Here is a 22,809-nt window from a genome sequence, read left to right on the forward strand (position 1 = left end):
GAAGCGACTGGCACTTAAGGTGTCACTCCTGTCTCTTCCTTGGTCCCTTTCTATTGTTGGGATGTTCACTTCAATGTTGGACCTCTTTTTATTTTATTGTATTGTGGTAAATATTTTACCGTATACGAGTTTGCCAGATAATTTCGGATAATTAAAGAAAATAGCTCAATCAAATGAGAGGCAGAGTCCGTGGTGTCTGAGTCATAAGGGCTTTAATCAAGAATGATGACTCGAGCCATGGAAATCTATTCCATCAATACAAGGGTTCGGGCATGCAATGATGGCAGGAAAGATGTCAACGATTTATTAACAGTACATGACATATATAGTAAAATGACACAGTAGCAGTGAATACAGTAGGCGTGACAAGTGAAATGTATATGATAAGAACACATGTGCGTAGCAATAAGGCGTGAACAGGGGTGTGCACAGAGGCGTACACTAGAAACGTCACAGAAAAGTGTCACAAGTGGGTGGATGCTTAGGGAATTCTTGCAGAGTCAGCTGAAACCTGTGGCCTGAATGCGCGCGCAGCTATTATGACGTGTGATTGACGTGCATCTGGAGGAAGCTAAGGGTCTGACATTTAGCACTAGTAGAGGAGACAGAAGTCTGGCATGTCAGATCGACCTGTCCCTATAACATATCTGATATCTAATATTTGGAGAATGTTTAATCTGGAGTAAAAGGTCTCTTGGGCAGAGGATACTCTATACTGAATGTATGCGTGTCTACGTGCGGGACCATGGGCCATGGTAACGGGAACTGTAAATTACTTGCACGGAGACAGGAAGACTTGCTCTTTGCTCTGTAGTCGGGGATATGTTTACCTAAATCATTAGACAGGAATGTGTTTTCGAGGAGCTGAGCTGGCTACGCTGATAACTTGAAGGTAAAATACTGTTTTTGGCAGGCAGACCAGGCCGAGCCGGGCACCGCTCGCTTGGCAGGAAGTAAGGCAGAGGTCAGGGATTCATCTCCATGCTGCAGCTTTCAGAGGCAGAGACAGAAGTGACTTGAAGACAGAAATCAGGGCCTAGCTCGGCAGAGCCAGGAAAAACGTGAAAGTGCACCATGTAAAGACGGTGGCACGGCATACTTAGGAACTGAATTATCGATCCATTCATGGTGGATCTGATAGAGGACATGTTAACGTTGGACGCAAATGTATTTGCGTCTTCAGATTCGGTTGTGGAGGGAAATTACATGTACTTGAGACTCGTACATGGAGCCGTTGGGGTACACGTGGGGGGACACATTTGACCATAAAATTTCAATTACCTCATTCCCTCCTTGTCCCCTACGGACCCTTCAAGATATGTCGATGTTCATGAGACCATCAATCTGTTCATATAACATCATTTGCTCTTCTTTCTTTCTTCGGGAATGGGAACGTGAACTTGGATGGGGAACACAAGCTGTGGCGCACAAGCCGCAAATTGCTGGCCCACATTGCAGACATAGACAACAACTGAATACTATGGCCAATATGATTCCTAGGAATGACAGTAGCTTCCATCCCCAAGCTGTGATTGTATTCCAGAGCCAACCGGACCAAGTCCAGGAGCCTGGATTCTGGTGTATCAGATGGGCAATTTCATGAAGTCTGGTAATGGCCTTATAGACTGATGGCGCGTTATTTGGAATAAACACGCAGCAACTGGATCCGATGACTCTACAAGCTCCGCCCCTATCGGCCAGGATGACGTCAAGGACAAGGCGGTTCTGAAGAACGACAAGTCTCATAGCAGACTGCTCCTCTGTTAAGTTGCCCAAGGCAGAAGTAGTCTCATTCACTACGGCTTCAAGTATTCTGGTCAATTTGCGTATCAGTTTACTATTGGAGACAGTGCCTAGATAGGGAAAGAATCCTTTATTGAAATCTGTGTATTGTTCCCAGGTAGTTTCAGTCTGATCAACTATTGGGAGGTCTCTCTTGTGCCTGACAATATTAAGGCGGGAATTCCTGTGATAGTCAGACGGGGCTAGGAATACTGGTGGCAATAGGAATGCAATGAAACAAGTACCATCCCAGTCTGGAGGTAAACGGACATAAGCTGTCTGACCACAAATGAAATAGGAATGTCGGGAAGCTTTGAATGTAGACTTGCCTTTATCACTGAATTCGACCACAGTAGTACAGTCACTATGACCTAGATGTACTGAACCTTTCTTTCTGACACATAATACACCTTTCGCTGGTAGAACTGATATGGATGGCAAGTCTGGACTAGTCTCTGACTGAACATTTAGAATCATGAGGTTAAGTGTAAAATTACCTAATCCATACACTTCATTTTCTAGATCTGTCCCTGTCATTTGTGGAAAACCCTCCTTGTCTGGGAAACATGCTTTGTTCATGACTGTGTTCAGATTTCCCCATATCCAATTGCTTTGGGAAACTCTAGACTCGGTGTTTATAGAAGATATTAAACTAAACCATGCACCACAGGAACCATTATGTGTAAACGGGTAAGGAAAGAGGGGCAGAGCTCCCTTGTAGTTCTGATAGGGAGGGAGTCGGCCACATATCCAACAATTAGTGGCATTGTTGATCTGATGAGAATGGTGTAACATACGAATAAATGTATTGTTGCGCAGCGCAAGTCGATAAGACAATTCGTGTGGAGGAAGAGCACTAAACATGTGCTCGACAGTGTCATTAGAAAAAGAATGTGCAAGAGGAAAATATATGCATAACATCCAACTTATTGCAATAATCGCAAGACTCAGAAAAAACATAATAAGTAATGTGCAGATGCATCTGCTCCGGAGACTTTTACAATAATTTCGTTTCTTGGTCTCCTGTCTATCTCTCTCTCTATTTGGGTCTAACTTGTACATTGTCAGAAACTGCCTAACCGCTTCACCCGAGGGGGACTTAAACAATTAAACTGTCTGACTTACTAGACCTCAATTTCTGTCTGTACTCCTCTTGGGGAGTTTTCTCTAGAAGGGGGAGTTTAGTATCAGCCACTGGTATGTGGGAGTTCTGGGATTCAGTCTTTGGCGGAAGTCCATAGAATCTTTTCACGTGACTGGAGTGCACCCAACCCATGCGCCCCTCCAGTTTCACGGCAGTCCTGGTTGTTAACAAAATGATCTTCGGCTCCTTCCAGCGGGGCTCCAAAGGGCTCGATCTGTCAAAATTCCGAACGACTACAACATCACCCGGGACCAGTTCATGTGGCTTCACCTCGGTGTTGTCTGGGAAGGCTGCTGCGACCTGTGAACGACATGATTGTAGTGCAGACATCAAGGAAGCAAGGTAATCTGTCAACATAGTACTATCAACATCGGTAATTTTTCGCGGCAGAGGCATCCCCCACATATTAGGAGGCCTACCGAAGACCACCTCATACGGGGATAGCCCTGTCCTAGAGTGGGCTACCATTCTCATATAGAAAAGAGCAACTGGCAGAGCTACTATCCAATATACTCCCTTCTCTTTACACACTTTTGCAAGGCGAGTTTTCAGAGTCTGATTGTGCCGCTCCACGAGACCTGCCGCCTCAGGATGCCGGACACAGTGAAACTTCCACTGGTACCCTAATAGAAGCGAGACCTGCTTCATAAGTTCGGATGAGAATGGCTGACCGTTATCTGAATACACGACACGGGGCAAACCGTATCGAGGGAAAAACTCACGAACCAACTGCTTGGCCGTGGTCGGGGCAGTGTAATCTGGGACGGGATATGCTTCTGTCCATCGGGATAGGGCACAGACAACTACGAGGACATACTTAAATCCTCGGCATCTTTCCATCTGTATATAATCCATCTGGAGGACTTCAAAAGGATAGTCGGGAGGATGAAATCCACCTTGCTCTACGGGAACACTTTTTCCTGGGTTGAACTGACAACAGATCATGCAGGTACGCACTTTCTGTTTGGCTGCTGCTCGTAAATGCTTGTTGAACCAGAGGTTCTGTATACTGTCTAACATGGCTTTCTCTCCTAAATGTGCTGGACTATGTGCTGTGTTGATGATAACCTGAACCATAGAGTCGGGGAGAAACCACGTGGTCTTTCCCTTCGTCATCCATCCTTGATCTGTCTGGACCCCTCCTTGTTCAGCCCATTTCTTTATTTCATCTGGAGTAGCATGTGTCTGTATGTCTATGACATCTTGTGTGGGGTCCCTGACTGTCATACAATGTGTCAGTGAGGTTACATCAGTCTTTGTCATGTCAGTCGTTTGAGTATGTGTCAGTGCTGTATGTTTCGCTATTCGATCTGCAAAATCGTTGCCCTGAGAAATCTTGTCAGTGACTTTCGTATGTGCCTTGCACTTCATGATAGCTATAGCTGTAGGCAAATGTATTGCGTCTAACAGAGCTTGAATGAGGGGACCATGCTGTATCTTGGCTCCGTGAGAGGTCAAGAAACCTCTTTCTTGCCAGAGGACACCGAAGTCGTGAACGACTCCGAATGCATAACGGGAATCTGTGTATATGTTTACTTTCAAGTTCTTGGCTCGTATACAGGCTTGAGTCAGAGCAATGAGCTCTGCTGCTTGAGCTGACAGGGTGTCAATGCGATGTGCTTCTATGACTTCTGTTTCAGTGGTCACTGCATACGCGGCCACTAACTCTCATGTACTTGTTCTTAAACATGAACCATCCACATAAAGTGTCAGGTCTGGATCGGATAATGCGACATCTGTCAAGTCTTGTCTGGGTTTCGTAACTGTGTCAACTACATCTACGCAGTCATGTGGAGTAGGGTCTGTTGTGTTCGATGGTAAAAGTGTAGCAGGATTCAGTGTATTGCAGCGTCTGATTTCTATGTGTGGTTGGAATAGTGTCAATTCATAACTTGTCAGTCGTGCTATAGTCAAGTGTTGAGTCTGTGTTCTATTTAGGAGAACCTCTACAGAGTGTGGAACTTGTACTGTCAATTGATGTCCTAATACAATGGAATCACTTTGTCTGATTGCTAGAGCTGTTGCTGCAACTGACTTTAAGCACGCAGGCAGGGCCTGGGCTACTGGATCCAATGTACTCGAAAAATAAGCACACGGTTTGTGTTTGTCTGCTTGTACCTGAGTGAGAACCGACAACGCTGTGCCATCGCGTTCTGTGACAAAAAGTGTAAAAGGTTTGCTGTAACATGGTGTCGCTAAAACAGGTGCTTGACATAAGGCTTTATTTAATTCGTCAAAAGCTTGTGTATGTTCCTGAGTCCAAGGGAGGACAGTCGAAGACGCTGCCTCCTGTGTTGTCAACTGTATAAGTGTCCATTGTCCATTGTCTGCAATAGGAAGTGAGTCCAATAAAGGCTCGTACTTCTTTCTGTGTCTTGGGTTGCGGAAGATGTGCAATTAACTGAATTCGTTCAGGTGTCAGCTGCCTACCCCACTTGGACAGCAAGTGCCCAAGGTACACCACTTGCTGGGCACAGAATTGTAGCTTCGAAGGAGACACCTTGTGTCCCTTGTCTGCCAAGAAATGCAAAACCGTCAGTGATGCTTGTTCACATTCTGGTTCACTACGGGCGGTGATCAATAGATCATCGACGTATTGGAGTAGGGCAGTGTTGGCAGGCATGTGAATACTGTCAAGTTGTCGTTTTAATGCTTGGCTGTAGATGCTGGGGCTCTCTGTAAATCCTTGAGGTGTACGTGCAAATTTGAAGCTTCGGCCATTTAAACAGAATCCGAAAAGGTATTGGCTTTCCGGATCAATAGGGACACTAAAGAAGGCGTTCTTGAGGTCGATTACAGTAAAGAACGTCGCTTCAGAATCAATAGCTGTCAATAGGGATGAAATGTCTGGGACCACTGGATACTGTGGTATAATACATTTATTCAATTCGCGCAAATCGATCACTAATCGATAAACAGGAGGGGCATTTGGATCGGTACGTTTAAGAATTGGAATGATAGGGGAATTACAAACATTTGAGTCGGTTTCCACAACCACTCCTTGTGCAATGAGCTCGTCAATGATTTTCAGTAAAGTCACTACAGCATCTGGGGGTAACTTGTATTGTCGGATACGTGGTAGTACTACTCCTGGCTTGAGGGTGACACGATATGGAGTAATGTGCATACAACCTACATCAGTGGGGCCTTGTGCCCATAAATGTGCAGGAACATTCTGTAACCTGGGGTCAAAATCTCTCAATACATAATGTCCTTTGAAATCACGAAGAAACAATCTTACTCCTTCCGGAGAACAACAAATTACAGCTCCTAGAGCTTTCAGGGTCTTTATACCAAGCAAGTTTTCTGGACATGATTTCGTGAGCAATAAGTCTGTAGTACGAGATAATGGACCAACTGCTAGGGGAACAGGTTTCGATACTTCATTGACTATAGGCTTTCCTGAAAATCCAAGGGAAACATTCTGTGAGCCTGAGAGGGGTGCCCCTGGAACCTCGTCATGACTGATGGTCGTTCTGCTTGCCCCTGTGTCAATCAAAAACTTTCTATCTTTCCCTAATACCTGACTATGTACATAAGGACCTTCTTGATCTACAGGAACTTCGATAAGGGGCAAGCCAACCTCCCTCTCTAGGCTGTTTCATGTGTATTGCTGATAATCGGGATAGTCAGATTGTGCATACTGGTACATCTGCTGTGTAACATGTTGTGTTGCGGCAATGGGTTGAGGCTGTGGTACTGCTACGGTCTGTTGTGGAATCTGCATAGGCTGGACATTCTGTGGAACGTGTTGTTGGACCTGGTCCTGTCTAGGAGGACGCGGCCTCTCTTTAGTTTTACCTGTGGCTATGTTGTGTTTCAAAACTGCACAATCGTTTACATAGTGACCTGGCTGTTTACAATAGTTGCATATTCCTTTAACAGGAGCTGCTGAATTTGAATTATTGGATTGCGTCGTACCCCTTTTATGACTATCAGGTGGAACTGACTGAGCCACTAGTACTTTCATTTTCGTGTCTTTCATACGTCTCTGTTCGTGATCATGTTCCTCCCTAATTCTGTTCTGGTGGTATTGTAACATTTGTAGCATTTGGGAAGGCGTATTAGCTTGCCATGTGCTCTCGACTTTCAGTACACGGTTCTTAACCTGAGGCAGGGAATTCTCGACTAATTTGGACACAAAAAGGTGTGGGTATGACTCGCTACTTGTTTTCAGGCCACTATTAATAATAAAACATTTCTCGAATCGGGAATAAAAATCACTAGTGTCTTCGTCGTGTTTCTGTTTGCAGGCTGAGATTGCATCCCAATCCTCCTTTTTAGTTGCCAATAACCTTGGCAAGACCTGAACTAGTAATCCTGGTAGTGCTTTAGTTTTCTCCCCAAGACCTAGACCTGGGGTTCGACCGGTTTCTTCGGTTTCTAATTCAGCCCAATTAATCTTTTTGTCTCCCACCTCCCATTCTTTTTCCTTGAGTTTCTCGTAAATCCCGGCAGGCAATAACACTTTCAGTATTTTCATAATGTCTGGATAGGTATAATCTCCCATGAGTAACATGTCTTTTATTTCACGGTGGAAACCTGCAGGGTCTTTATCATGACTGGGCACTATTTTCTTCATTTCTAACAATTCCATTTTAGTTATAGGCGTGTATACAAACACGCGTTCAAGGGTATCATCGGCTTTCCTGACTGGATCTACTTCTCGTAAAGGATTCTGTTTGTCTAGGTGATATGGTTGCCTGACTGGGGGTGGAACGGAGACGAGATGTGGAGTTAAGAAGGTTCTATACTTGTGACGTTGTTCTAAGATTATTTCAATCAGATCGGTACCTAGACCTCTCCATCTTCTCATGAGTAAGTCTTGCAATAAATTATATAATGGACCTGGGTCAGATGCTTGGTTTTCATACTGTATAATGAGGTGTTGGGTCATGTATATACCAGCTAGTCGCTGCTCTTCTGGAGTAAGACTTAAAAATGTTTACACTACTGAATCGTCTTTATATATGCTGTCATCCCCGGCCCACTGTACTGCGGACCGGGTTAATTCCTGATCACGTAAGGTATTGAGTTCATGATAACCTACTCTTTCTTTCAGTACTTTATCAGTAATCTGGAATATATGTTCAAGGGAACATCGTTCTGTTATCAGACAAAGGTAACGTTTCTTGTTTTCTAGACGAATGGGTCTGTCGAAGGGCCTATCAAGAGGGTATGGTCTAGGGAGTTTCTCTCTACCTACATATGCCACCAAGTCTCCCCTCGCCTGTTGCGAGGTTTCTGCTGAATTCTCTGGTTCTTCCTCATCTGAGGTCTCTTTATCCTCTGACCCAGAATGCCTTTCAGATTCTCGTCGGGCATGTATTACTATTATTTCTTTACAGATCTTTCTAACCATAGCATGTATACTTCTCTCTCTATCATGTTTGCCCTCGGCAATATTCTGACTCCATCTTGACAATCGCCCCATCTCTTCTTGTGGAAAGCTAGGCTGATCTTGTTCCCTTATCAGACAATTAACCAAAAATCGCATTATTAAACCTTGTGTCTCAACTTTCTGACGTGACATGGCTTCACCAACACACTCGGGTCTTTCTCCTGTTCTAATAAAATGATATATATTGTCTAGATGGTCTGGCATTTCTGGTAATAACACCAAGTAATCTGTAACACGTCTTAAACGTAGGGATGCTAACATCATGGGTCCTGTTTTTCCAGGCACTGTATCATATCTGCAATCTGTAAGCTGTTCTTTAAGCTTTTCGGCTGGGGCAGCTTTAGGCGTACGCTGCATTGCTAAATCTCTCATTGTCACACGATGTAACTGTGGCGGGGTGCGATAACCTCCTGTAGCACCTCCCGGGGCGGAGGCTTGAGCATAACCTGGCTGTAGGGTCGGTATTTGTAACGGAGTTGGAACCACCTGAGCAGCGCCAGCCCCAAAGGGATTAAGCGGATGAATACCAGGGAGAACAATAGGGGAAGTGACAACAGGTGCGGGAAGTGGTGCGGGAGGGGTCTGCTGTTGCGGACCTGGGGGCAGATGATCAACAGGGGGTACAGGTACAGGTGGTACGGTTACATTGGTATATGCGGGAGCTACGTCGTCTAAATAGGAAGAAAGGAAAATATCTGCTGCGGTTTTATGACGTAATTTAGTCGGAACCAATGGAGGGGGCAGGTCTGTCGGTATTTCCGGGGTCGCCTTGGGCAGGCCCTCGGCCAGGACTGGATACAGTCCTGTCAGAATGGCATTACTCTGTCTTTCGTGTTGTTCTATTCTGACTTGCTGTCCTTCTTCTAGTAGGTCTTTTTCTTTGGCTTTTTCGGAATCCTCTCTGCTTTTCTCTACTTTTCTGAGTGCTTTCTCTGTCCGTCTATGTGATTCTTTACGCCATAGTTCAATGGCATCTTTCTGTGACTGTCTGGCTTTCCTTTTCCATAACGCTTCCTCTACTCTCATGATGCACTCGGCATCCCATGTCCCTGTCACGGGCCATTTCTGATTCTCTGCTAAGTCTTTCGTATAATCCACCCACAAGTCTAGATATAATATGGCATCTAAGCCGTGCTTGTGGTACATAAAATGTCCAGGAGTGTCCCTGGGTGGGATGGCAACTGCTTCTTCGAGTATCCCTTTCCTAGTTCCTATCTGTCGTAACTTCGAAAATAAAGGCATGGCTACCTCGATCTAGACACAAACACAGTAAGAAAATGCAAACAATCACTCATACCACGACATTAAAACACATTGAAACATTTCGAAACTAATACTGACCCAACATAAATACTGATGAATTACAGAATACTAGATGCACTGCTAAACAGTACAGATACACTGCTAAAACAGTGCAGACCGGATCTGTGTACCCAAACCCGTCTTGACCGGACACAAATTAATGCACCCGTCTTGATGCGTCCCCAGCAACGGTACTCACCGGGAAGCACGGAACGGAAGGCCTCGGAAACTCGACTGGACTGGACCGCTACGATGTCACTGCTGCTGCTGCGCACTACGCATGCGCCTCGACACTACTGGTGGGCCTCTCGATACCTCGGACACTGCTCTCTCGGCTGGGCTCTGGTCGGGATCCTCCGCACTCCTCACCGCCTCGTCTGGATGTCGACCGCAGTCTCCGTCACCTCCGTAGGCCTGAGGGAGATACAGGAAAACCTGCAGATGCGCATGGGGTCCGTCACAGCTGTAGTCGGGGGCAAAGCCTGCGACGCATCACCGGCACGTGGGGTGGGGGAGGGGTCCCTGTTCGGGCGCCAAATTATGTGGTAAATATTTTACCGTATACGAGTTTGCCAGATAATTTCGGATAATTAAAGAAAATAGCTCAATCAAATGAGAGGCAGAGTCCGTGGTGTCTGAGTCATAAGGGCTTTAATCAAGAATGATGACTCGAGCCATGGAAATCTATTCCATCAATACAAGGGTTCGGGCATGCAATGATGGCAGGAAAGATGTCAACGATTTATTAACAGTACATGACATATATAGTAAAATGACACAGTAGCAGTGAATACAGTAGGCGTGACAAGTGAAATGTATATGATAAGAACACATGTGCGTAGCAATAAGGCGTGAACAGGGGTGTGCACAGAGGCGTACACTAGAAACGTCACAGAAAAGTGTCACAAGTGGGTGGATGCTTAGGGAATTCTTGCAGAGTCAGCTGAAACCTGTGGCCTGAATGCGCGCGCAGCTATTATGACGTGTGATTGACGTGCATCTGGAGGAAGCTAAGGGTCTGACATTTAGCACTAGTAGAGGAGACAGAAGTCTGGCATGTCAGATCGACCTGTCCCTATAACATATCTGATATCTAATATTTGGAGAATGTTTAATCTGGAGTAAAAGGTCTCTTGGGCAGAGGCTACTCTATACTGAATGTATGCGTGTCTACGTGCGGGACCATGGGCCATGGTAACGGGAACTGTAAATTACTTGCACGGAGACAGGAAGACTTGCTCTTTGCTCTGTAGTCGGGGATATGTTTACCTAAATCATTAGACAGGAATGTGTTTTCGAGGAGCTGAGCTGGCTACGCTGATAACTTGAAGGTAAAATACTGTTTTTGGCAGGCAGACCAGGCCGAGCCGGGCACCGCTCGCTTGGCAGGAAGTAAGGCAGAGGTCATCTCCATGCTGCAGCTTTCAGAGGCAGAGACAGAAGTGACTTGAAGACAGAAATCAGGGCCTAGCTCGGCAGAGCCAGGAAAAACGTGAAAGTGCACCATGTAAAGACGGTGGCACGGCATACTTAGGAACTGAATTATCGATCCATTCATGGTGGATCTGATAGAGGACATGTTAACGTTGGACGCAAATGTATTTGCGTCTTCAGATTCGGTTGTGGAGGGAAATTACATGTACTTGAGACTCGTACATGGAGCCGTTGGGGTACACGTGGGGGGACACATTTGACCATAAAATTTCAATTACCTCATTATGGCTTATATGTATGACAATAGACGTGGAGTTCCTGGATGATGGATTTGCGTGCATTGTTTTGTATATGATGTGTTATGCTATAATTGGTTTTCCTGTGTCTTTAATATGAGTAGAAGTATCTGTTTTTGTGTTTTTTGTGTGCCTTGGTAACCAATGAGGGTGTTGTGCTGTGAGTTGTGCACCTGCTTTTCACATCTGTTTGTCTCTTTCCTTTCTCTTTCTTTTACCCATGTGATTTGGTTGAAGATGTGGTCCCTAGTGTTTGGGTGTGGATAAAAATTGTATTTTCCTTTCCGTCATTACTGGACCATGTGAGTTGTGTGTTTATTGTTGACGTATAATATGTTAGATATACGTTTTTAGATTCTCTTATAATAAAATAGGTATTAGATGTGTTTTTTAATATGATGGTCGGTATGTGTAAGTATTGGTGATTTAGGGCTTCCTTAAGTTCCTAGTTGTTTTTATTCAATGTTTGTTTGTGACATCGAATGTGACAATAATGTTTAAATAGTTGGAAACACTTATGATATAATGTGAAACATATTGTGTTTCTTGTCTAACTCTCATGTTTTTTGTTTTCAAATACACTTATGTTTGTTGTATGTTTTTGCATGTTTTCTGCCCAGAGGAAGCCTGTGTTTAGGTGAAAAGAGTTGGCTGCGCTTACTGAAAAGGAATGGAATAAAAAGGAAAAAACACAAACAGTGACTGACTCGTCTTCCTTCCTTCAGTACTGTGCTTAATTTGTTGTTTATTACACTTTGGACTGTTTTTGCCTCTCATTCTATGTTCTAAAATAACCTGGATGTTACCAATGGTGAATGGGGAATAATCACTATCGCTAGAGCGAGTAGAGAGTGGGACAGGGAACCTCCAAAGAAACACTAGTGCCCCTGTGTAATTGTTTGTGAACATTGTATTCTTACTTTGTGTTAATTTAGTAACAATAGAAATAAAATACTTTTCTTTTTTCATAAAAGTGAGTATCTGGCTGGACAAGGGTGTATTGCTGCTGTGGTGTTCATTTTGAGTTGTGAGCTTGTGTTCACTACCCTGTATCCAACTCTCCCCCTCCCCATGCCCTCCCCTCATCAATAGGGAGTCTTGGACTGTTCAGACGATGCTAACACTGAGAATCAAGTGCAGAAGGGGTTCTTGACCCAGTTGCTCAGAATCCATAGTAGGTCTGAGCCTTGGGAAATCAATAGTAAAAAGCCTCAATCCCCACGATTGGGCCCAGTAGCCCCTGCGTGCCCCGTGGCGGTTTGAAAGGGTTTCTGACTCCTATCTGTACAAGTTGCCAAATTATGAACTCCCTTACACCAAAGATAGGAGCAAATGAGTAACACCGTAAGTATTAGAACATGGGTTAAGAGTAGGCTATCTCAACATAGCCCCCAGAAACAATACTTTGAACACCTTTACAAAAATAAAAATACAGTAGTAAAACGGTACAAAGCAAATATTTATTTTTTATTTATTTCCGGTATTTGTAAAGCGCAACACTCATCCCATGGGATATCACGGCGCTGTAAATCGAGGGAGACTGAGGGCATTGCTGGGGGGTTATGTTTTAGGGAAGAGGTGAGTTTTTAGTTTTTGGCGAAACTGAAGATAGTTTTTGGTGTGTCTTAGGTCGGCAGGTAGATCATTCCACCTTTTGGCTGCCAGATATGAGAAGGCGCGACCTCGACCAACTGCTTTGTCTACAATGAGCGCTCTTCATCTGCTCTTAAACCACCAAGGATAACAAAGGAACTCACACATTCCACAATCAATACCTCATACACTTCAAAGAGAACCAATCCAGCCGACTCTAAACAACATGTAAAAATTGCCACCCTGCATTAGAATACATCTGATTTTTCACTCGAATATCCTCTTCTATCACTCCTTCTTGCATGTGCCTATGAATCCCTCTCCCATCACTCTGCCTAGCACGTCATCTGCCATCACTCCCCTTGCATGTGCCTATGAAACTCTTTCACTTCACTCTCCCTAACATGCAATTTGCCATCACTCTCCTCACATGTACCAATGAATCTCTCTTCCTTCTCTCTCTCCCTTTACTCTCCATGGCAATAAATGCACAGCTTCTATAAACAAAAGCTAACACGTCATTTTTGGATGCATCAGTAAAATGCTAATACACAAATAAGCAAACCTAGCTTCTATTATTCTACTTCAAATAAACCAGAGTTAATAAATGCATGAAATAATTTCTTGATAGCAGAAGACTAATTCCAATAACTAACAAAGAACTAAAAATAACATACCAACATTTTAGAACAGGTAAGTGGGAGATTTTGAAATCACAATGGGGGAATGTATTTTCCCCATTGACTTCTATTGATGCAGAGGCAATTTCAGGCCAGAGACATGTAAAATAAAGCCATTTTAAGCTTCAGAAATTGGGAGTCTCACGCCTGAAGTTGGTCTATTCACATTTATAGTATAACTACTGGATTAACTACTAAGCTTTTCTCCCTGAGTAATGTGCTACTTGCCACAAAGTACTTCACGCCTCATCAGGAATAGTAAATACTAGGCAGACCTTCCCACTTGTGAAACCTTTTCATCGTCTGAGGAGAGGACAGGGCCTTGAAAGGGCGAGGTTAGTGCCGGGCACATCCCCGAGGCACTTTTAAATTCCATGGCAGGACCCGAGGCTTTGGATTATTCTGTTTCTCTTTCCTTACTGAGAAAATGACAACAGCCAATCAAAACACTTAAAACTTTAAACTACATATCTCATGAGCCCCAACAGCCCAATGTCTCATCCAATCACAGGGGTCATGCCTCCCTATCCATATATCTTCATGACCAGATTCCAGCTTCTTTCTTTGCTGCTGCTGCAGCCTAGGTACCTGGAATTTATTCTTTATTACCAAGCGTGTGCTTTGTGTGCATTGTTTCGCTTTTATACTTTGTGGTATTTTTATTTGGCAACAGAGCGCATTCCGCTCAAAGGGGGACTTGTTGTTTTCCCCTGTCTCTTTGGCCAGAGTGGAGTGAGAGTGGAGATTTAAAGCGGTCTTGCTACTAGGAGCAAGGACAAGTCCTCTTTCAATTTCTACCTCTACTCTTGCGTGCAAGGCCAATTTGGGCACTTTGTTTGCCCAATCGGCTTCATGCACTGTGCCGAAATAATTTTTGGGGAACCTATCCCCAGTGAATGTCTGAGCGGGAGCATAAACGTGATGAGTGCTCTGCCCTAGGGATATCGGCTGGTAACTCCTTCCACATTGAATTTTATCTGGCTCGGGCAGTTTCCTGCCCCTATTTGTCCCGATAGAAACTTTGGACACCAGCTTTTTGGGGCTGTTTTCCCCCCAAACGTCTTCTAGCTCCTCACTCATTAATTAATCTTCATCAGAATGGCTTACTATGCTGAAGAGGAGGAATGCACATGGAATAACATAACATAACATAACACGTGTATTTGTAAAGCGCAGTTATCACCCATGGGTCTCAAGGTGCTAAATAACAGATGTTTATTGTTACCCAACTCAATAGTACTCATTTTACCGACCTAAGATGGATGAAAGGCTGAGTGGACCCACCGGGATTTGAACCTGTTGTTAAATATTGCAGGGATTTGTTAGCATGAGCTGAAAGCCATTTTGTATTTCTGGCAGCCATCTTGTTTGCCATGTGCTCTGTCCTCCCTCAGTGTTGACTGCTCTTGTAATCTGCCTAGAAACGAACTATATTTAGCATCTTCCACCTTTGCACATGCTCAGAAGGGCCTAGCCAGTAGAATGCCCCTGCTTCTCTAGTATAACTGTCAGGCTATTTTTGATACTGTATGGAGAAGTAACTCTCCTCCCACTTTGTTGAGCAAGCAGATCTTGCATGCCCATCTTAGGCATTTTGCATGCTTACATGAGCCAGGACTGCCCCTTGGTCTTATGCTGACTATGTAACCATAATTATATATAAGGCCCCTGTTTTCTGTACTCCTTAGACAGCCTCATTCAGTTGCTAAAGGCTTCTGTGTGACATAGTCTCCCTCATCTGAGGTGAATAAATGCATTCTTTTTATATTCCAGCTTCTGTGCCAATTTCTTCTTTGTTGGTTTGAAAGAACCAAGTATCAGTGAGACCCCTGAGAAGGTTTCTATTTTCTACACTATGACCATGAGGTTGAACACAGGCCCTTGCAGTGGATGCATTAGTGCACTAAGCCACCAGACCCGGCTTGAAATTTGAAGAAGTGCCCTATGAGTACCAAATGGAAGAGAGGATGGTGGGAGCGCTGTATAGCCACATGCAGGTTTCTGTTAATCGAGCCCTGATTAGGGCTTTGAGGTCATTTACACAACTATTTGCCCGTTAGGGGTGGCATGGGTTGGTGAGGCCTTCTGAGTAATCTCTAATGATACTGCGACCAATATCTGGGCTCTGCCCAGAGAGCTACTTTGAGAGGTTCTTCCTTGATGGAAGTCATCTCACAATGTGCCGGTTAGGTCCTGTGGGACCATGAATATGGGAGCACACCTCCTCAGGGCCCTTCTGGGATTTCCACAGTCTCAGTGCACTCAGTGGTGAATTTGTCCTCAGCATCATCTCCCACCTCATCTGATTATAAAGCTCCCCAAGGGGATCAGCAACCAGCGGCAAAACACAAGCCTAAAACACATTCTGCACCTGAAATACCAACCAATAAAAATCTAGTATATGACTCACAGAATATAGTTTATCAACGTTTCACGGAGTGGGTGCCTTGTATGGAAGTAGCACATTATGTCCAGGACAGATTGCGCAAACGTTTAGAACGTGAAGTGCGTAACACCTTGCGATCTAAATGCCCTTCGCCCTCTCTCCTTGGCAAAGTTGTGGATGCAAAAGAATTGGCGACTTTCCCTAAAACGTTTGCAAAGGACCCTAAAACAGCTCTAGATAGGGCATGGTAAGGATGCAAAGATAAACTATTGGAACTTTCCAGCCCACTTACTAAGATCCTAGATTTGGCCGTCCAGGTGAAGGGGGCAAATTTGCAGATGGATCTGGGGTAGGTCCTTGAAGGGGCTCAGCGGGAGTTGTGCCTTCTCTGCGATGCTAATTTTGCGATGTTCACAGAATGCCGCAAGTCTTTCCACATGCAGATTGACCCAAAGCTTGCAGATTTGGTCTCTACAGAGGCAGACAATATGGCTAATGGTTTACAATTCCTAGACACATTTGTAAAGAACCTCGGCCACGTTCTCCGCCTTGGATAAGGCCCAAACATCCATGAAAAAAGTATTTAACAGTGGCCTTTTTGTCAGGGATGGGCGCTTTCGAGGAAGAGCGCCAGGCTGTGGTTTCAACCAGGCTTCCCAAAGCTATTCACAAAGGGGCAGAGATGCACCCACCGGCTCCACCAACTTCTACCATAGGCACAAATGAGGACGTTGTGGCCGTGCCCAGCAATGCAGGTACAGGGGCGGAAACAATGCCGCCAATACCATTTATTGAGGTAAGATTTATCCCATCTTCAGAGGCAGTGGCGGGGAGAAGGAAATAGTTGTATGTGCACAACTGAAGGGCTTTCACACAAGATCCTCGGGTGTCACAGATGGTTAAGGAGTTCAGACTGGATTTTAGTCCCCCTCTCGACAAGAGAAGTATCCCACTGTTTTTTTTGTCCCAAGTAGAGAGCAGTTTTATAGATGACGAGATTTGTTCACTGCTCATAAAAATGAAGGTGGTAAGGTCTTCGAGAAACTGCAAGGATTTGTCAGCACAATATTCTTGGTCCAGAAGAAGGACCAGGCTTTTCGTTTGGTTCTAAATCTCAAACAGTTCAACTCTTAGATGGTGTATCGCCACTTCAAAATGGAAAGCATACACTTGCTTTGGGATCTCCTACAGGAGGGGGATTGGATGGTCGGTCTCGACCTCAAGGATGCTTACTTGGCAGTCCCCATCTTTGCTCCCCATCGGAGGTGTCTCCAGTTTTGTTGGTGCCATCACTGGTACGAGTTTACCGCCATATCATTTGGTCTTTTATCTGCTCCCCGGTGTTTCACCAGGTTGCTTCCACCTGTGGTCCAGTATCACAGGGAGCAGGAGTAAGACTTATTATATATCTGGACAATATTCTAATCTTGTGCAGAGCAGGGACAAGGTTCTCCTTCACCTCTTGGGATATCCATCTCCAACAGGATCTAGGATTTGTCATCCACTCAGAGATATTGATCTTAGTTCCTTCTTAGACTGAAATTCCTGGAGTTTCAGGTAGACTCTATCAAGGCCGAGCTCCAGTTGCTGTTGAAGAAATGGATGTCCAGCAATAAAGAGTTGAGGAGAGCCCTTGCCTCTCCGACTATATCATTGAGGATCTTGACTCGCCTAGTAGGTCTTTTGACGGCATCCATCCTGGAGCCCCTTCATATCGAGCCCTTCAAAGATTGAATATCGTACACCTTCAGAAAGGGTTGTCCTATTTGGAGTGAATAGTGTTGTCGAAGTAAGCCTGGACGGAGATGTCATGGTGGTTGCACTACATGGACCAAGCCATGTTTGCGTCGGTTCTGGAGGTAATAATAGAATCAGGTGCCAGCCGGTGGGGCCCAGTTTCACCTGGTGGAGACAGGGGCAGATTGTCCCTGGACATGTTTCATCTCCACGTCAATTGCCTCTGGCTGTTAGCAGGGGCCCCTGCAGTTCGCATTTAATCCCCATGCAAGGTGAGTTGTTTCATTGTTCTCAGACTGGACAACTTCTTTGCCGTACGGTACATCAGCCGTCTGGGCGGGACGAGATCCCGTCTTCTGGTGGAGATTGCCAAAGGTTTCTGGCATTATTGTCTCCAGCATCACATCTCAGTGACGGCGGAGAATAATCCAGGTCGGTTTAATGTGATTGAGGGCTGCCGTTCTTGTGCAATTCCAGTGATGGGAGGCTTCATCCTTCAGTTTTTCACAAGCTGAATTTGCTTTGGGGTACATGCACAATAGATCTATTTGCATCCCGCCTGTATGTACACCTTCCAATCTTTTATAGTTGGAGACCGGATCCTCTGGTGGCCAGTTCAGATCCTTTTCTCCAATCCTGGTGGAAGGGTCTTCTGTATGGGTTCCCTCCCTTTTCTTTGATCCAGAGAGTACTCTCACAGGTGAGTGAGCAGATGGCAGAGTTGGTCCTAGTCTTGGCTTCCTGTAGTGATGTCGCTGTCTTACGCACCACTGGTGCAGATTCTCTCCTTCCTGGATCTTCTCTTCGACTCAATGGGCCTCCCATACCCATTGGTGGCTCAAGAGCTCTTGTCCCTCATGGCGTGGAGACTTTCAAATGACACTGACAAGTGGCAGGAGTTTTGCACGGAACTATGTTCTTCTTGTCACACCCTTTACGCATAAATGATGTGAGACGGCCTGGTGCCGATAGGATGTGTTGGTGTAGTGAACGGATTGTGGATTCCTTGGGGGAAGGTATCCATATGATTGTCTATTTTTTATCTGACCTTGCTAGTCAAGGATTAGCTTATAAGACAATTAACAACTTCCGTTCTTCTATTACTGCTGGACATCCTCATTTGGATGGCAAACTGGTGGGTGAGCCTCCATTAGTATGCAAGTTGCTTAGGGGTATTCGGTTGATCAGTTCCCCTCAACCAAAATATTCCATGTTATGGGATGTTGATGTAGTTTTGCGCTTTCTGAGTGCTTGGCCCACAAACCAAGATCCCTCTTGCAAACAGTTGTTGGCGAAGCTGACGCTTCTTCTGTGTCTCATTTCATGTAGACGTTTTTCAGATGTGAGGGCCTTGTATTTAGCAGGTAGAGTATTTACTCAGTGGGAGTAGAGAAAGACACGCCAGTGTGTCTTTCTCTATTTCAAGGCGTACCAAAACTGCATTAGGATGTATAAATAATCCTGCTTTCCCTCATAGTTGTGTGTGGTCAAATGTCTTAAATCTTATGAGTAGTGTACACGTGAGTTACTGAGAGATTCTGCTGGGCAATTGCTCGTTTCTCTACAGAAATCTTTTCGCCTGGTTTCCTCTGCAACTTTAACCCACGGGGTTAAATGGCAGTTGGCTGAAGCTGCTATTGATGTATCCCTTTTTTTGGGCGCACTCTGTAAAAGGGACTATACCCTCTCAAGCATTTTCTGCTGGTTCTCGTTTGGAGACATTATGGCTGCGGCAGACTGATCTTCTGATTCCACTTTAAGGTGTTTTATCATAAACCTATTGTGGATGTTGCATTGATGGTGGTGGCTCAAATTTAAATTAGCATAACCCTCAGCCTCAGGTCCTGCCATAGAATAAAAAAAATTTGAACGGACGTGTCAATAATTTTAAATTCTATTAAGGGCACGGAGGCGAGGATTATTGCACCCTCAGAAATAAACTGTTTAACTGTTATTTCTACAGTATTGCTCTTTCTTGTGATGCATTAATTTATTGCTGTTACTGCTATCTCATTTTCCTACTCCTGATTGATTATGATTAGGGCTCCCAGTTTTCCATTTAAATAGATTTTTACATATAAGTACAGACGGAAAACTATATTTCCTTTGTCTGTATTAATATTTAGAAACGGCAAAGTACTAGCAAATGTTCCCGCACTGCCGTGCTCTAGTGCAGAGTTTCCTTGCCATGCCACTATTAACGGAAATTCCTTTCAATCCCTTCCAATCAGGGTCTTTTAGTGCCCTTATGCGGACCTATTGGCTCAGGGTCTTTCAGTGCCCCTCAGCCAGTCCTGGTCAGATCCAAGCATCACTGTGTGGGTGTGCCATCACCTCCGAATCCGCCCTCATAACTTTTGCCCTTTATTTTGGTGGGATTACCTGCCTATTTTTCCTGTTTGCCTGCACTACGGACCACTGTTTGCCTGCACTATGGACCACAAGATTTGAAGACGCCTTCCTCTTGCCGCCATCAGCTTTAGCTCTGCGCCAGCCCGCTGCCATTCTTACTTGCAAGGTAAGTGTATCTCCCCTATGTCTGATCATGGTGGCCTCACAGCGACCCTGGATCTACCCCTTGAAAGCTGTTCCTGTCTGTCCCGCTGCAGCCTCGGGCTCCTGCCCCCCGTATGAACCAGAAGCACCAGGGGATCGTATCCTCCGTCCTCATGAGGGTTGGGGGGGGGGCGGCTTGTTGTCATTCTTTTTAATTAGTGTGTGTTGTGTTGCCATTTTTAGTTTGTTCCCTCTGCACTTCTGTCCATGTACAAGCAGTTGCACATGTGTTTTTGGGGCGTGTTTGTGCTGGAGTCTTCCCTTTGTTCCGGAAGCTGTCCCGCTGCAGCATCGGGCTCCTGCCCCCCCCCATATGAACCGGCTATCCCCTTCTATTGGACTGGTAGTTGGTGCATAAGGTCTGCTTGTGTGTGTATTTCTCATCGCCAAGCTGCGGGCAGACATCGATCACAGGTGAGAAGAGGACTTCGTGGTTGGCAGAGGTTTTTGATGTTGCCAGACTAGAGATGTTTAGGGGTCAGTAGTTATTGATTGATGCAGATGTCACTTGAGGACTACAGGCTGAGTGCGGTGGAGTTGATGGGATGTATACAATCGATTCGTTGATTGGTCTTCCTGTACATGGTTTGCTACCTGTAGTTCTGCACGTAGATTTGATATAGATGGGTTGAGGCGCGTGCTTGCATGGTATCTGGTGGTTTTAGATTCGATGTGACATGGCCTGTGACATGCTAGCTTACTAAGCTTGCATGTCGTACGGTTAGCTTACTGTGCGGGTTTGGCATCAATCCCGGAAGGATGCGTTAATGGGTTTCACCCCCCCATCTCTCCCATCTGGGCTTAGACTCTGACCGGGCCTTTCAGTAAAATACTACTGAAGACAATGGGTCAGCATGGGTGGTAGCAGTTATACAGACCCCCCAGGATATAGCGGCATGGATTAGCAAGTTTGGCGGCACAAATATGGAAATTTAGCGACACAAATATGGAAATTTAGCAGCATTTTTGCAGCACCATATTTTACTCATAATCATTCATTTTCAGCTTTAAAACAATAGAAACTGTTTTAGAAGAGTGTTCCACCTTGAAATAGGCCCTGATGTGATGTCATTTCCTGTGATGTCCCTTCCACTACCCCAAGCATTTTAGTGAAATAACGCCCATGCTCTAGTTGGCCATGTTACTCCCTCACCTTCCATGTCCAATGTGCCTGCATTTAATATATATCTTGATGCGTTGAGACAACCCATACTTTCATATATTAAAGCAACTTCTGAATGTGAAAGTAAACAACTAAAACATTGCACACAAGGGTACCATTTACTAGGGGCTGACGGGGGGGCCAGAGATGCCAATTGGGTTTTCAGTTTTAGCACAGTTTTAGGGAAGGAACACAGGCCCTGGGTACCTGGCTGGCAGGAACCCAGGACACACTCAGTCAAAGCACATCAGCAGTTCAGAAAAAAGTGGGGGCATACCAAGGCAAGAAAGATGGCACTCTCAGACAACCCCCCCCCCCCCTGACCCCCCAAAACGAAAGGTGTTGAGACTAACCTTGCCCTAAGGAGTCCATCTGCATTGGCATGGGCAGTCCCTGGTCGGTGTTCCACTTCAAAGTCCATATCCTGTAGGGAGATGGACCATCTCAGTAGTTTTGGATTTTCCCCTTTTATCTGCATTAGCCATCTGAGAGGTCTGTGGTCAGTTTGAACCAGGAAGTGAGTTCTAAACAAGTAGGGCCTCAACTTCTTCAGGGACCAAACCACAGCAAAGGCCTCCCTCTCAATGGCACTCCAACGCTGCTCTCTGGGGAGTAACCTCCTGCTTATAAAAGTAACAGGTTGGTCTCGGCCTGCCTCATTGATCTGAGATAGGACCGCTCCTATCCCCAGCTCTGAGGCACCAGTCTGCACTATGAACTGCTTGGAGTGGTCTGGTGCTTTTAGAATGGGTGCTGAGCACATTGCTTCTTTCAGGGTGTCAATAGCCTTTTGATAGCTAACAGTCCTGTTTACTTTCTTGAGCATTTTATTGGATGTGAGTTCTGTGAGGGGAGTCACAATGGACCCATATCCCTTCACACATTTTCTGTAGTATCCAGTCAAGCCAAGGAATGCCCTGAATTGGGTCTGGGTGGTTGGAGCTGCCCAGTCCAGGATGCTCTGGATCTTGGGCTGTAAGGGCTGGACCTGGCCACCACCAACAAGGTGGCCCAAGTACAGCACAGTGCCCTGCCCATCTGGCATATGGATGCCTTGATAGTCAGTCCTGCAGATTACAGGGCTTGTAGAACCTTCCCAGGGTGGATCAGGTGAACCTGCCAGGTGGAGCTAAAGACAGAAATGTTATCAAGATAAGCTGCACTAAAGGACTCCAATCCAGTCAGGACTTGGTGCACCAGCCTCTGGAAGGTGGCAGGGGCATTCTTTAACCCAAAAGGCATTACCGTGAACTGATAGTGCCCATTAGGGGTGGAGAATGCTGTCTTTTCTTTGGCTCCTGGGGCCATGCTAATCTGCCAATACCCTGCAGTTAAG

At 45.2% G+C, this 22,809-nt stretch overlaps 1 pseudogene; it reads right to left on the reverse strand.

Annotated features, from left to right (window-relative positions):
- The window catches only part of LOC147689615 (uncharacterized), a 29,245-nt pseudogene extending 7,774 nt beyond the window's left edge, over window positions 1-21,471 (reverse strand).
- Window positions 21,472-22,809: the final 1,338 nt, after the last annotated feature.

Source organism: Lissotriton vulgaris, chromosome 9, assembly GCF_964263255.1.
Source record: "Lissotriton vulgaris chromosome 9, aLisVul1.2, whole genome shotgun sequence".
In the NCBI taxonomy this organism is placed as follows: Eukaryota; Metazoa; Chordata; class Amphibia; order Caudata; family Salamandridae; genus Lissotriton; species Lissotriton vulgaris.